Source organism: Apis laboriosa, unplaced genomic scaffold (genome assembly GCF_014066325.1).
Source record: "Apis laboriosa isolate Shangri-la unplaced genomic scaffold, ASM1406632v1 scaffold13_cov153, whole genome shotgun sequence".
Taxonomy (NCBI): Eukaryota; Metazoa; Arthropoda; class Insecta; order Hymenoptera; family Apidae; genus Apis; species Apis laboriosa.
In genome coordinates this window covers 2,701,279-2,715,989 of record NW_025221370.1, presented here as the reverse complement: position 1 = coordinate 2,715,989, position 14,711 = coordinate 2,701,279, and the positions used below count along the sequence as shown (strand labels likewise).

The window sequence follows — 14,711 nt, the reverse complement described above, 5'->3', positions numbered from 1 at the left end:
CGGAGAAGAAAATTTATAGAGCATCGTCAATTCTAAGAGAGATAGAATTTCGATCGATCGAAATCGGTGGAAACTCTCTTTTCGCTCTTTTCCTTCTTCGTTTGGTTCAAACGAGAAACTTTTATCCGACTAGGAAAAATTTCTTTCTAATACCCAAAACTTCTACTTCTACTTGTTTTTAAAAAAAAAAAGATCAAAGATCGAATTAATCGGCTACAGAAGTCGAAGAAGAAAATTTCTTTTCGCTCGTTTCAAATGAGAAACTTTTATCCGACGAAGACAAATTTCTCTCTAATAACCAAAAACTTTTACTTCTATTTGTTAAAAAAAAAAAAGATCGAAGATCGAATTAATCGACTACAGAAGTCGGAGAAGAAAATTTCTTTTCGCTCTTTTCTTTTTTCGTTTGGTTCAAACGAGAAACTTTTATTTTATTAGGAAAAATTTCTTTCTAAAACTTCTACTTCTACTTGTTTTTTAAAAAAAAAGATCAAAGATCGAATTAATCGGCTACAGAAGTCGGAGAAGAAAATTTATAGAGCATCGTCAATTCTAGGAGGGGTAAAATTTCGATCGATCGATGCGGTTTAGATCATGACCAGTATCAGGGGACAGGTAGACGTGTAACCAGTGTCGCGACGTGGGGCTTCCGCGAACAGATCTTGGATGCCGATTAAGGCCTCGGTGTTTGATATACGGTGGCGCGTCGCTTCGTCCACCGGAGGCCTCGTGCCTCGTGCGAGATATCCCCGTCTTACTTTTCTTTTCAGAACCTCGTTACACAAGGTTTCTCGCGGAATCGTTAGGCGAAACCCGTAGTCGAACACCACCGTTTCCGGATCAGAATTTATAGTTTAATTAGCGTCGCCGTTGCAACACGTATTTCAATCGTTTAACGCCGCGACAGTGGTAAGCCACGCACGGAACGGTACTACGAGGCCAGATAGAGAAACGGCAACCGAGGAAACCGAGACGGTTTCCGTGAAACTTCCGTCAGGATCCGTCGTCACAGTGATGCCACAGTTTTCTTTTCACAGTTACACACGCTCTGCGATTTTCTTTCTCTTCGATATTTCCATTCGATTTTGTCAACTGTCCAAGTATCTCGGAGAGAATTTTTGTAATACGCATTTTCGAGCGTATCATTAATTTTTCTCGCATTTCCAAAAAATTTTTACTCGTTACGCGTTAATACAAAGGTTGGACGAAGTGGTAAATTATACAATGAAAGTTATCAGAGAAGTTAATGTAATATTAAGTTTAAGTGATAATTTTAACCGTAGAAATTAATATCGAAAATCAGCAGTATACAATTTTGATTTCCATTCGTGGAAAGAAGCAGATAGATACGAAGGATATTTGGATCGGCAGAGTGAGAAACCTGGAAGATTACCTGGAATCTATCATCTTGGATAAATAACGAGGAGAAATATTTTACGAAACCGTGAATTTTTTAACGAAATTTATCCAAATATTTACGAATCGTCGAGTCATCGATCGAAGTGACGATACCATAATTTAGGAATCATGGATTGAATTCAAAGGCGCGAATTAGTCATGCCTAACCTCATCGTGGCGCAAATCTAATTTGCGTACAATAGCAAGAGAGGAAAAAAAAAAAAAAAAGAAGCGGGACAATGGCTTATCAAGATGTCTATCTATCGACACGCGGCGGCGGAGGGAACCGGTATTTCTGCGATTATTATTGTCCCGACGTGAATGGATGAATCTAATTGCGATGCAGCAGGTTGAAAAAAGGATGTCGCAATTTCTATAGGCGCATTCGAATAGTAACAATGAATTAGCGGAGATCCCAGATAGCGCGTAAATTATTCCCTTTAAACTTTAAAACGTGCGCATTTGCATATTACGCATCTGCATTTGCCACTCGAGTTTGCAACAGTCCTAGACTTTTCTACCTGAAGTTTAATATTCTCCAAATTTAATCAACATCGCTGCAACACAGAAATTATCACAGAAATGTCAGAAATTCTTTCTTCTTTTTTGAACAAGTTAATAATTAGAAAATTAACCTTTATATTAAGTTCTCGAATCTTGTTGAATCTCTCTCAAACCTCTTTTATTGAAAAATTTCTTTTTTCTAACTTTCTTTTTTCTCGAAACGGACGAAAGAAAATTTTGTGACAAAATTTAATTTAAATTCACGTGCGAATAAGCGGTAAAATATTGGTCACCGATGTATCCGCAATTATTTCACATTGATCCGATTCCGGATGCCGATTGGAAACGGAGGCCGACCTTGGCGTAATTGCACGATGATTTCGTTTTATTTGAACAATTTCCTTTGTCGATAGGGGTCTCGAGTTTTTTTGTCGTCCATCCTCACAGCCGATAGCCTCTTCTCTTAGCTTATGCAAGAGGAGAAAAGGGAAGAAGGAGGAAGCGGCGATGCGAGAACGTAATGATCTTTTGCCAGAGGAGAGGCCTGCCATCGTGACTGCCTCGGCTCTTCTAATGACTCGGCACTGATAGATAGCCTCGCGACGATCGACAACTTCGCCCCTATCTATCGCCAGACCTTGAATAATAAATTATATAAATTATATACGTTTATTCCGCCTAGATCAACCTAGACACAATTGCGGAGCTTTTCAGTGAGAACAGTGCGAGAGGACTGAAGAGAAATGAAAGAAGAAAATTTTAACGGTGGATTTTATCTCGAAATTTATTTTACTTGGGAAAGAAGATAAATTTTGTCAAGAGAGAGAGAGAGAGAGATTTTTGAAAATTGATATTAACCGTGTAAAAAAAAAGTTTTAATTTCAATCGTTTGATCTCTCGAGACTTGTAATAATATATCAATCGTAATCGAGAACTCGTGAAATATGATACAATGCGTACAATTTCTATGAAGCAGCGTATTAACAGAAGAAATTCATTTCGCTTCCTTTTCTCGCGTGTATCCACCGGTGATGGACGATAGGCGATGATTAATGATCTTGTTACAGAACAGGAGTTTCATTTCAGTGAGCGATGGGTGTTATTCGAAGTGAGCGTTGTTCTAAACGATCTTCCTCTGTGATTTCATCTTTAAGTCCCCTCACCAACGTTGGCACATTGTCTCGTGCGCAACTACAAAAACCTTCGTCTTCATTTATAAATCGAAGCGTTTCGTCTCCATCCACAACAATTTGCGACATTTATTTTCTCCCATCGCAAAATTCTTACAAACTTTCAAATCTTCTTCCATCTAAATTCTTCTAAATTTCCAACAACTTCTACGAAATATCTCCTAACTCAATCGTTCTTTCGTCCATTTCTTCGTTCGAATATTTCACCTTTCAATCCTCGAACGAAATTTCTTCTTCACCGAAACTTCTGGCAAACATCCCTCGCGAATCTTTCCCTCCACGTTCCCGATCGTCATCCTGTCGCGCAAACGCCAGAGGAAGACGGTTCGAAAACCGCGAGAATTACGATGTTTTCAAAGCTTTATCGCTCGCGGTTAGCGCACGATCGGCGTGTTCGCGAACTAACTTTCGTCGTCGCTTCTGGATATATTCTCTTCGTCCGCCGAGAATACCTCGATTCGACCAGCTTCCGTGCAGCTTCTTTCTTCTCGGCGTGTTTAAACGGCAGAAAATGGGATACGCGCGTTTCGCGTAAACGGATATCTCGTGTCGGCTGATACATTGCGACCGGTGGAAACGTCAGAAGTTAACAATGCAAGCTTTTACCGGTGATTTAGAACCTGGTGGTTGCCGCTTCGTGGGCGTGCGCGCATTTGTCCTTACCCGTGTGCACGTCTCCTCCGAGCCGAGGTACAAAGCAGCCGGGCTACAGATGGGGAACAAGACCGTTGCAGATTTTTCTTTATCCCTTCTTTTCTCTCTTTTCTCTCCCTTTCGCTTTTTTTCCTTTCTTTTTTCCTAATCTTTTTTTTTCCAACAATTCCCTTCTCCGCTTCGAAACGCGTGTGCGTCGCGTGGAATGATAATGCGCGAGCTTCGTTACGCTTCGAGTTTCGAGTCGAGGAAGAATAGAGTCGGTGAAACAGTGGTTTTAGAAAAATCTGTTAACCGGTCGGTTCGAAAGGTGACTCTAGCAATTTTTTTGCCGAATTGGCAAAAGAGGAGACGATTTTCACTATTTACGGGATTTCCAATCTATGTAAATTTCCACTTTGTCTTCCCCTTCGTATTAATTTCACGGTATTTACCGTTTGATCGATCCATTTACGTGATAAATAACATTACGTCAACCAACGACGTGACTATCAATTCAAGAAGGTAAAAAAAGAAAAAAGAAAAGAGAGAGAGAGAGGGAACGGTAAGGGAGAGCTGATAGATCTCTTAGTAATTTTGTACTTAGCGTTTTGCGACCGGTATCCACTTTTACAAACGGACAAATAAGAAGAAGAAGAAGAAGAAGAAGAAGAAGAAGAAGAAGAAGGAGAAGAAGGAGAAGGAGAAGAAAAAAAGAGTAGGAAGAGAGAAAGAGGAGCTACGAGAGATCCTGGAAGAACAACGTGTTCGATTTTTCGCGATTTTTGCGCGCTTAGAAACCGGAATCGGTTTCCGTAATTTTCAGCGTGCCAGAACCGACAGCGATGATCAATCTCAGCTGCGATGCGACTGCAGCTGCCTCGGAAAAGAAGCGGACTCGGATGTCCTTCTGAAAGCAAATCGAAGTAAAAGGAGAATCGATTTCGTTCGACGAATCACCGCTTCTCGAAACGAAACCCCTTTGTCGGGAAATTCAAGCGATTCTTCTTCTTCTTCTTCTTCTTCTTCTTTCCCCCTCCCCCTTGAAATATAGATCGTCGCGAGTAGAAAGGATGCATACAACTTTCAATCGGAATGTTTTATATAGCGCACATAGTGCCTCTCTCTATTTCAATATTTCGAATTTTAATATTTTTATCATTCATAAATACGCGTGGTGAATTTTCCTTTCGATTTTTTATCTGCACAATTAAACCGTGGACGTGCGCCCAAAAATTTGAATGGAAAATATCGTTACGGAATAATATAATCGTTATGATTATATTTTCAGAAACGTAGCAAAATACTCGAATACTTAAATTTTGTTCTTTTTTAATCCACCGTCTATTTACAATATTGCAAAATGATTATCGGGAAGAAAAGTTGAAAGTTGATGATAAGTGAGCTAAGGGATTTATCGACAGCCATTAATATAAATTTCAATTTCATACCTCGTCAAAGATCCTTATATCATTATTAATATAAATTCTTAAAACAAATATCGTCGATAAATTTCCTTGAGCAAACTGTTACGCCGTGCAGCTATCCATTATTAAAAACTTACAAGCAATAACCGTTGTTACATTCGTCCCTCTGGCGCCGTGGTCACACTACGGACCATTGTCTCAGTTTAACTCGAACAAACAGTGAGCGTACCGTCTTGTAATAAAGCCCGACCAAACGGCGAGGCGTTGTTCTTGAATCATTGAAGGGGAACCAAACGACGAATAAACATCCACGTTGGAAACGATCTGAATTCCTCCTCCTCTTCCTCCTCCTCCTCTTCCTCCCCTCGATGGTTGTAAAACCGCGAACGAGTTGCGGTTGCGAAAACACTGTGTGTATTTTAAATCTTGCCACCGATCAGATATCGCACCTACCGGATTGAGCGACCTCGTGTTCTCCATTTATTCCGTCCTTTCGTTCTTCTCTCTCTCTCTCTCTCCCTCTTCCTTTTTCTCTTTCTCGAACGACATTCACATCGTGATTAACGATGAGAACCTCTGTCTCGTGTCTCGCGTTGATGATCTCTTTTTTTCGACGAAGATGAAACTGGATTCGAGAGGGTTGAAGTTGAACAAGTTCTCAGTCGGTGGAAAGAGGGGGAGGAATTCTATTTTTAATTTTTTATTTGCAAGAAAGTACTCGTAGACAGTACTTTTTAATCTCTCATTAAAGAAAGGTAGGGGTTGGGAGAAAGAATTTTCCACAACTTCGCTCAGACAACGCTGCTCAGAATTTTTGCCATCTCTCGCAACTTTGTCCCGCATACCCGAGTTGCAAGTCGACTTGACTGACCGATCGCGTGATCATCATTCGCCTCTCGTGCATAAAATCCCACGTCTCTATATATATCGATATCTCGAAACGTAATATCCTCCTCGAGTTATCTCTTTTTAGGGAAGATCGAAAAAATTTCAATACATCGTAAAAACAATAACGAGAAAGTTTAATAGCAAACTCGAAACGTCGTATCCATTAGCCTATTAAAAAAAACCGTATACGCGTTATTATCCCAAAACTATAACAACGCTAATACCTCGCGCACATCCAATCTCCCCTAATCTCAAAAATTCCACGTAATGCATACCATAAAACGTTCAAGGTTCACGCGTACCGTACCGTCATTATCTTTCGAGTATTAACCATTATACCTTTCTTCAATCTCTCTCTCTCTCTCTCTCTCTCTCTCGAGTATCATTATTACACGAATGCGAAAATCCAAATTGTAAATGTGATGCACGGTCGAATCGAGCGATTCGAATAATCGGAGAAAAATCCGGCGGTACGCGAAGCGAAAAGAAACGAGAGAGCCGTGGCGCGAGTCGGTATAATGGCCGACGCATATTATGCACATGCAACAATGCCTCGAGCAAGGATCTTCTTTACAAAGCCACCGATCGGCTTTCCAAGTGGTACGTGTCAGGGACGCATCAAGAAATCTTGCCCTTTGCATTCGTACAGATCTTGTAACCCTAGATATTCTGTAACATTTTCGACGGTGATGATGACAAAATTTATATTTTATGGTCGAAGTTAAGTTAAGTTTGATAATTCAATTGTTCAGAATAATAATCGTAAATAATTTAATCGAACGGCCGAGATTGTATCATATCAATTACAATAATTACGAATAAATGTTATTCAAGCATTTTTTTATTTAACTTTGTTCGAAATTTTTAACTGGTTACTTCTTCAACATTCGATTAATTAATTGTTAATTGTTAACTCTGATTTTCGAAGCTTATTGAATTACGTGTTACGTGAGCTTATGCGTGGAAAAGTTTCGAAAGGAAATTTGATTTTTTTTTCTTTTTCTTGAATTTTGAAGAATTCTTAAATTTCGATTCTCGAATGGAAATTTGGAAATTATTCGGAAGATTAGGAAAACGGCTTAATGCTTGGAAATTCGATAGAAAAGTTGGGCAAGAAAATTCGACGATTCTTTTTTTTCTTTTTTTTATCTTTTATAAGGAATACAAAACGGACAAGTTCACCTACATCCTCCAATCATTCCCACGAGATACTTTCTCGAAGCGAGAACCAGCCTCTATCACGAAACACGAACCATAGATCGCAACACCCAGGCATTCAAGTCTCTCTCTCTCTGACTATACTTGAACTTCACCTCGACGCACATTCATTACCGATCCCTTTCCCACCGCTCGGCCTCATCCAGACCAAACCCAAAATTCTTCTCTCCAAACCCGAGCCATTCCCGCAGCCATTCCCCAAATATACACAGACCAAATATCGCGAGAAATGAAACGAGACGGTACAAATTCAATTCCAAATAATTCCAAATTTAAAACTGCTCTCAATTATATAAAACGAATTCCTCGAAAGACAGCTTCCTTGAGAGATCAAATCCACCCAAATCCACCGTATTCGATTGGAAAAATACCTCGACGAGTATAACCGAGTTGCAAGAATAAAAAAAAAAAGCAACGAGAACCTCAAACTACAATCGAGGAATCTCAGGAACCCCCTGCAACCAACTCGCAGTTATCGAAAGAAAAAAGTGCGTTCTCCATAAAGAAAGAACACCTGAACCCCTTTGGATTAAAATTAGAGGAAAGTTGGAAGGAAGGAAGATCGGGTTCGCTGCTCGTCCGCCCCTGGCCCTCTACATTGTGGTTTATTCCCGAGCGAGGATCGGGCAAACCGCACACGCTCTCGCCTGGGAGAGAATATGTGTGTGTGTGTGTGTGTGTGTTCGCGCGACGGACGGGGGAAAAAAACGGGCTGGCCACGGTGGAAGGGAAGAAGAAGCCGGCATTCGAGCTTCTCTCGAAGCAGACGAGGAGAAGAGGAACCCGGCCGTAGCCGGCGAACGCCTCGGTGGTCAATGAACCGTGGGCACACGCGACGCTCGCGCGAGCGCAACACGGCCTATGCACCGTGTACACGCGTCCTCCGCCTGTATCTCGTCTCGTTATTACGCACGATACGACCCACTGATGGATCGATCGAATCGATCCGCGGCCGGAATAAAGGCGCGACGCGAGCTCCCCGTCTCCTTCTTCCTCCTCCTCCTTCTTCTTCTTCTTCTTCTTCTTCTTCTTCGTCATTTTCCTTGTCTCGCGGAATAGTGTTTTCTTCCCCTCGCGTGGACGTAGAGGATAGAAGGAGACGCGGAGGAAATGTTTGCTTCTCTCCTTCTCTGGGAGATTAGAATGCGCGAATTCCAGCCCTTTGCACTCCAGACCTGTTTCGGTCAGTCGAACTAGTATTCAGACCCGCGCGTTCGGTGGCCTCATAAGATTGCCATAAGATAATTACTCGTAAGATAAAATTAGATAAGATTATACGTAAAGAGATTAGGAAGCTATTTATGAAGATATTCTAAAAGAATCAAACATGAATAAATATTGTTCAAGTTGGCGCAACAATCCCAGTGGTGCCGGAGAGTCACCGCTGGAGTTACGGCATTAACTCAAGTGGTGACTGAGAGAGTCACCTTTGGAGAGCAAAGGGCTAGAAGATGCGATGGAATGATAAGTTTGTGAGTAAAAATGGAGAAGGGGAAAGAGATGCGTCGTAGAATGTGGAGAGATGATAGCGAAGGGGGTGCAAGAGAATAATTTAGAAATATATATATATATATATATATAGGGTGCGACTATAGGGATATGCAAACGAGGGAGGGATTGGGTGAGGTTGATAATTTGTGATAATGGTGTGAGTTCGAGATATCCGCACGTGAATGAATAATATTAGAATCGAAACGAGAAGAGACCTGTCGCGATTATTGAGTATTCTGTCGTTTCGCGTGCTCTTCTTTGTTAGAGAAAAATGTTATTTATTTTTCCTCGCAAGAAGGACAAATTGCATGCTAAGATTTTAATTAAGTTTAGCCGTTGTCGTTCCTGTGTTGGATCGATGGTATCGATAAACGCAAAGTCTCGTGGCAATTTATATCATATTTTTAAACGGATAGATTGCCTCAAGGATCGAAGGAGTGATTCGTCTTCTTTGAATAATATTCAAGCGTAATATTAAACGCAAGATGAAACGTGAAAAATTTTCACGCGTGGAACAATTCATCTTCTCTTAATTTTCCATCCATTTGCTAACAAATGATTTTTTCCTTTTTTTTTTTTTTAATATTTTATTCAGCGATTCCAATATTCAACTAACCCCTTTCCCCTTTGAATTTATTCTGAAAAAAAAATTTTTTAAATCTTTTACATTTTACGAATATTTTATTCAGCGATTCCAATATTCAACTAATCCTCTTCCCCTTTGAATTTATTCTGAAAAAAAAAATTTCTTAAATCTTTTACATTTCTCGTGTAAATTCCATATCATCTGTGTTACACCGATTACTCCTCATTGCTAAAATTACACGATCTTACGTTTTAACGAGATTCCCTTATCCGTTAAATTGAGCACGATCTTCCGGATCGATGGAATCGATCGTGGATCCATAATACACTAAGGAAGGATAAGGGAGAAAGTCACGAGGCTTGGAGGAACTCTTCACCTAACTCGTGCCCTCGTGGCGATTGTTAAGCATTTTCCAACTTGGACGCGATCCAACCTTCGAGGACCACACTTTGGCGATTAGTCTTCTTCGAAGTTTCTTAATCGTTGGCCGGGGAAGCCTGGAGCGAGTCGATCAGGGATTTTGATGAAGTTCACTGGTTTATTACGCATAACATGTCCTGATAGATGGATGATCTTACCTGGATAAAGGTGTAATGTTCTAAGGAACATAGGAACTGACGAGCGGGTAATAGGATACGGCTCGAGGCTGTTGACGACACGAGACTGGGATAATGGGGTATCGCTCGAGCGCATCTTTCTGTAAAAAAAAGAGAGGGAAAAAGAAAAAATAAATAAATTTATCCGAATTGCGTGATTACACGATTGATTTCGTTGACTTTTTTTTTTTTCTTTTAAAAGAATATATTGAATTTTATTATTATTGTACAGCTTGAGAATTTTATCTACTTTATTTTATTCGAAGAGATAAAAAAGTGTTCTCAGAAGAAATTTTCCTAAAAGAAATTAATATAAGAAGTTAACGTTGTTTTATTGTTACTGAGACGATCGTAGGAGAGGGATCGAAGGAGGATGAAACAGGAATGGAGAAATTTAAGCAAGATTTATTATTTACGTGGTAGTCCGTTCACGAAATTGTCTTTGCTCGTACCAACGTGAACATGCTTCCCGATAATCATCGCGAACGGGTTACAGGAAATTCTTACTCCTCGCATTCCGACACGATCTCGCTCTCGATGTTCGAGCAGTCACCGTGACAATACGTTATGTACTCGAGCTTGTTCCACTCGGTTGATACGAAAATGACAATAGCGAAATTTGCTTAAATTATCTTCTTCCGCAGATCGATCCACGTACGTACATTTTGCATTGCAGTTAGAAAGGATTGTGATTCGAATAATCGAATATTTCTTTTTTTTTTTTTTTTCGATTCGTAAATTATTACTTCTTTATAACTCTCTTGAGCTCCAAGGGGAAAAATTGGCGATTATTTTTTTTCGATTCTTTTTACATTAAATCTTCTTACATAAAATCTAGATCTCTAAATCGATCGACATTATCATCCAAAGATCGAAGACGATCGAAGATAGTTATTCTCGCGACGACTTCCGATCACACTTAAACTTTTTTATTAAATTATTCTTTATAACCTCCAAGGGGAAAACTATTTCTTTGCATTAAATTTCCCAGAATCTAGATTTCTAAATCGATCAGCATTATCGTTCGAAGACGAACGAGGATAGTTATTTTCGCGACGACTTCCGATCACACTTAAACCTTTTTATTAAATTATTCTTTATAACCTGTAAAGCTCCAACTCCGAGATATTGGCGACTATTTTTTCTTTGCGAATTTTTTACATTAAATCTTTCCAGAATCTAAATTTCTAACTCGATTATCCAAACATCAGTCGGGCAACGAACGAGGACAACCATTTCTCACTATAATCTCACTTTCTTATAGATTTCCCAACCTTTCAGCAATTCTAAGAACGTAGAAAAATTCACGATTCCAAATTTCCAAACATCTTGGAATCCTAAGGAAATAAAGATACCCTTATCCCAAGCTCAATCAACCTACCTCGACAGAGAGAGAGAGAGAGAGAGAGAGAGAGAGAGAGAGAGAGAGAGAGAAAAAGAATAAGAAGAAAAAAGGAGCCCAGGAGCTGAGAGAGAGGACAATGGACGAGGAAGAATCGGCGATAGGAAAAAATGGGATGATGCATGGCCGTTCTCGCGGCGACTTCCGAGTCCTCGGGAGGTCCGAGAGCGTTGCACGTACGTCCACGCGCTTCGACCAACAACCTTCCTTCCTCCGGTTGAGCGATAGCATCGTGATGACCCTTGGAGCGGTTGGTCGCCTCCAGAGGCCAGGCTTGACCCATCCTGCTCGTCGTCCAAGGAGCTATCGACGTCTTCGTGATCGCGGCTTTCAGGGCCGACCGAACAGCGAAAGCAAGGGGAGGAAAGCTGAAAGGGGCGAGCAAGGGTTCAACGGCCTCAAACAATAAATATACAATAAATCATAGATCGTGGCAAACCACCAGCTGTATCATTGATGTTGTTTGACTGCTCTCGATGAAAATATGTCCCGTGGAAAATTCATTCGTAGTTCCATCATTCGTTCGCCATTTTTATTTGCAAATTGAAAAGACGCCATGTTTGAGAGGAAAGATCGGAAGAGCACTCGATTTGAATGTTGCTCGTGTATCATCGGGTGTGATTGAACACCGAGTGAAGCGGAGTGGCATGAATGAGGAAGATGCAGTGTGTATACCAATGAACGAAACCTGATCGGCTTGACAAACTATTAATCGTGGTTTAGGAATTGCTAACGATTGAATTCTATCCGCGTTTTCCCCTTCTTCATTTGGACAAATTCGCGTCTGTTCGTATTCAATCAACGAAATTTCTCGAAACTTTCGATATTTTTCCCGAATTTATTTGTTGGAATTCGGAAGGGAAACGAGCATACCTCGTGAGTCGATACCCTGGACATGAATACCTGGTAAAGGGTCAACATTAACCGAACAAGGGGACGAAGAAACGTGGAAAAATTCGTAAAGGAAAAGTGGTAATACGGCGACCCGGAGATCATCGACGTCGTCACCGTGGTGGAACCGATACGTGGGCTTGGCCTATCGCCGCGGGATACCAGCGGCAAATTGCCCGTGCAAAGGGAGAAAATCGAGAAATACTGTATTTCGTGCCGCGCGAGTAATTTTCCCTCGATTTGATAACGCATAACTTGGCCGAGAAAAAAGTAAATTTTCTTTAATGGGCTTTCAGCTTGATGGAGCGGATAGGTGGCAACAATGCGGTATTTCGTATTGCATATTTATTATTTTTGGAGTTTTTTTTTTTTTTTTTGTTCTTCTTCTAGTTTTTGATTATTGCAATTTGAATATGCAATCCGTTTGATGAAGCGGATTTTTCTTTACAACGCGATGAAAATAAATGGGCGATTATATTTGCCGATAGAATTTAATTTTGTTGATAACGGGGAATTCGTCATTTAGATTTAAGTTTGGTCGTCGTAGCGATTAAATGATTTCTCAGAGTTTCGAGTCAGTTCGAAATTACGAAGCGTATTGTATCGTTAGATTTTTTTTTTTTTTTTTTTTATATATCTGAAGATGTATGCATCTTCAATCTTTTGCAATCGGAGTTTGCTTCCCCAAGGGAGGAAAAAAGATTATGATTGATCGTTGCTTTTTCATTCTGATGGAAGCTAATGATCGCTATAAATTGATTGCTTGATGGGGGGGGGGAAGCAATGATATAATGATAAAACGAGAAAAACGAGATGGGCGTGTAACTTTCAAATCCCACGATGTTATCGAGAATCGAAAGTAAATAACGAATATTCCAATGTATTAACAATTACGTAGAGGGTAGATGTAGAACGATGTATTTTTAATTTGAAAATTAAAATTTGAAAATTTTAATTTTACGATAATTGGATTTTATTCGATCCTATTCTATTTCTAATCCTATTGATTTTACGAGCCTTTATTCCAATCATCGTTTCAAGTTAAAGATAGGGCTAATGTGACCAAGATTATAGATTATAACCACTCTCAAACCGAAAGTGATGACACGTCACGGATAACGATATTATATTTATTATCCTTGCCACGATATCTAGCCAAAATCATTCATTTCAATTCGAACTTTCATCTTTTCGATTTTTCGACGAAAATTCTTCCTAAATATTTCTTCCTAAATATTTATTATTAATTCTTCCTACTATAATAAATATAATTTATTATAGTAAACTGAATACAACGCATTTCAATATCTAATGATGTATTGAAAATCAAAGGGAAAAAAAAAAGAAAAAAAAAAGATCGTAAACCGAAAGATTAAAACGCCACAAAATATCTCTTCCAAGAAGTTCATTGGGTGAGAATTTCTTTGGAATATTAGAAAATACAAAATTAAAAAAAAAAAAAAGGAAAAATCGCAAGAGAACTCTAAATTAAAAGATTAAAAAAAGAATTCCTTTAAAAATTCAAAAAGAACTCTTAGGTAGACTCGAAAAAATATAATTTATTATAATAGACAACGCATTTCAATATCTAACACGATGTATTGAAAATCGAAGGAAAAAAAAAGAAAAAAAAAAGATCGTAAACCGAAAGATTAAAACGCCACAAAATATCTCTTGCAAGAAGTTCATTGGGTGAGAATTTCTTCGGATAGAATATTAAAATAAAAAAAAAAAAAAAAAAAGGAAAAGTCGCAAGAGAGCTCTAAATTAAAAGATTAAAAAAAGAATTCCCTTAAAAATTCAAAAGGGTAGACTCGAAAAAATTGGATGTTTCCGAAAAAAGAAATCAATCGCGCACGGGAGACTGAACGATTCGATTATTCTGGATGCAAAAATGCAGAAAATCGGGATATCGTGGACGTTTATCCGGACGAGTGGCGAACGAAACGACGCACGGCACCGTCCTGATCTAAATTGAATAGGCATTTTGTGATGTAGTGTGCGACATTACCCACCCTGAAGGGAACCGCCCACGATAAGCTTGGCTGAGTTCCCGGAGGTACGTTCCAACGGTTTCACGTCTCCATTTACCTTCCCTTCCCTTCCCTTCCCTTCCCTTCCGGACGTTTACGCGTTCGTGTACGCACTAACTTGTACGATTGGCGTGTTTACCAGCCTGCAAATATAATTTTATCGCGTACGGGAAATGCTGTTTATTACGTTTGATTCCTTCTCCTTCTCGTAAGTAAGGAAACCTAACTTAACTTACAAATTACACCTTGTTCTTACCTCATTCGTGAACTAATTGCACGGAATTTTCATTTTTTTTTTTTCTCTCTTTTTATTATATTATCTCGGCCCGCCAATATCGATATATCCTTTCCCACGTAGAAATTCTTTATCGATAATTTTAACCGGCCACGTCATCCACCACGTGTACTGGGAAAACAGATATCTAAGCGATCATAATTAAATTACAGCAGAAAT

General features: G+C 39.5%; 1 protein-coding gene across 1 annotated transcript in view; it reads left to right on the top strand.

Annotated features, from left to right (window-relative positions):
• LOC122720968 (ankyrin repeat domain-containing protein 6) overlaps window positions 1–14,711 on the top strand; it is a 123,363-nt gene that overhangs the window by 103,392 nt on the left and 5,260 nt on the right. The gene's annotated exons all lie outside the window — the stretch shown is intronic.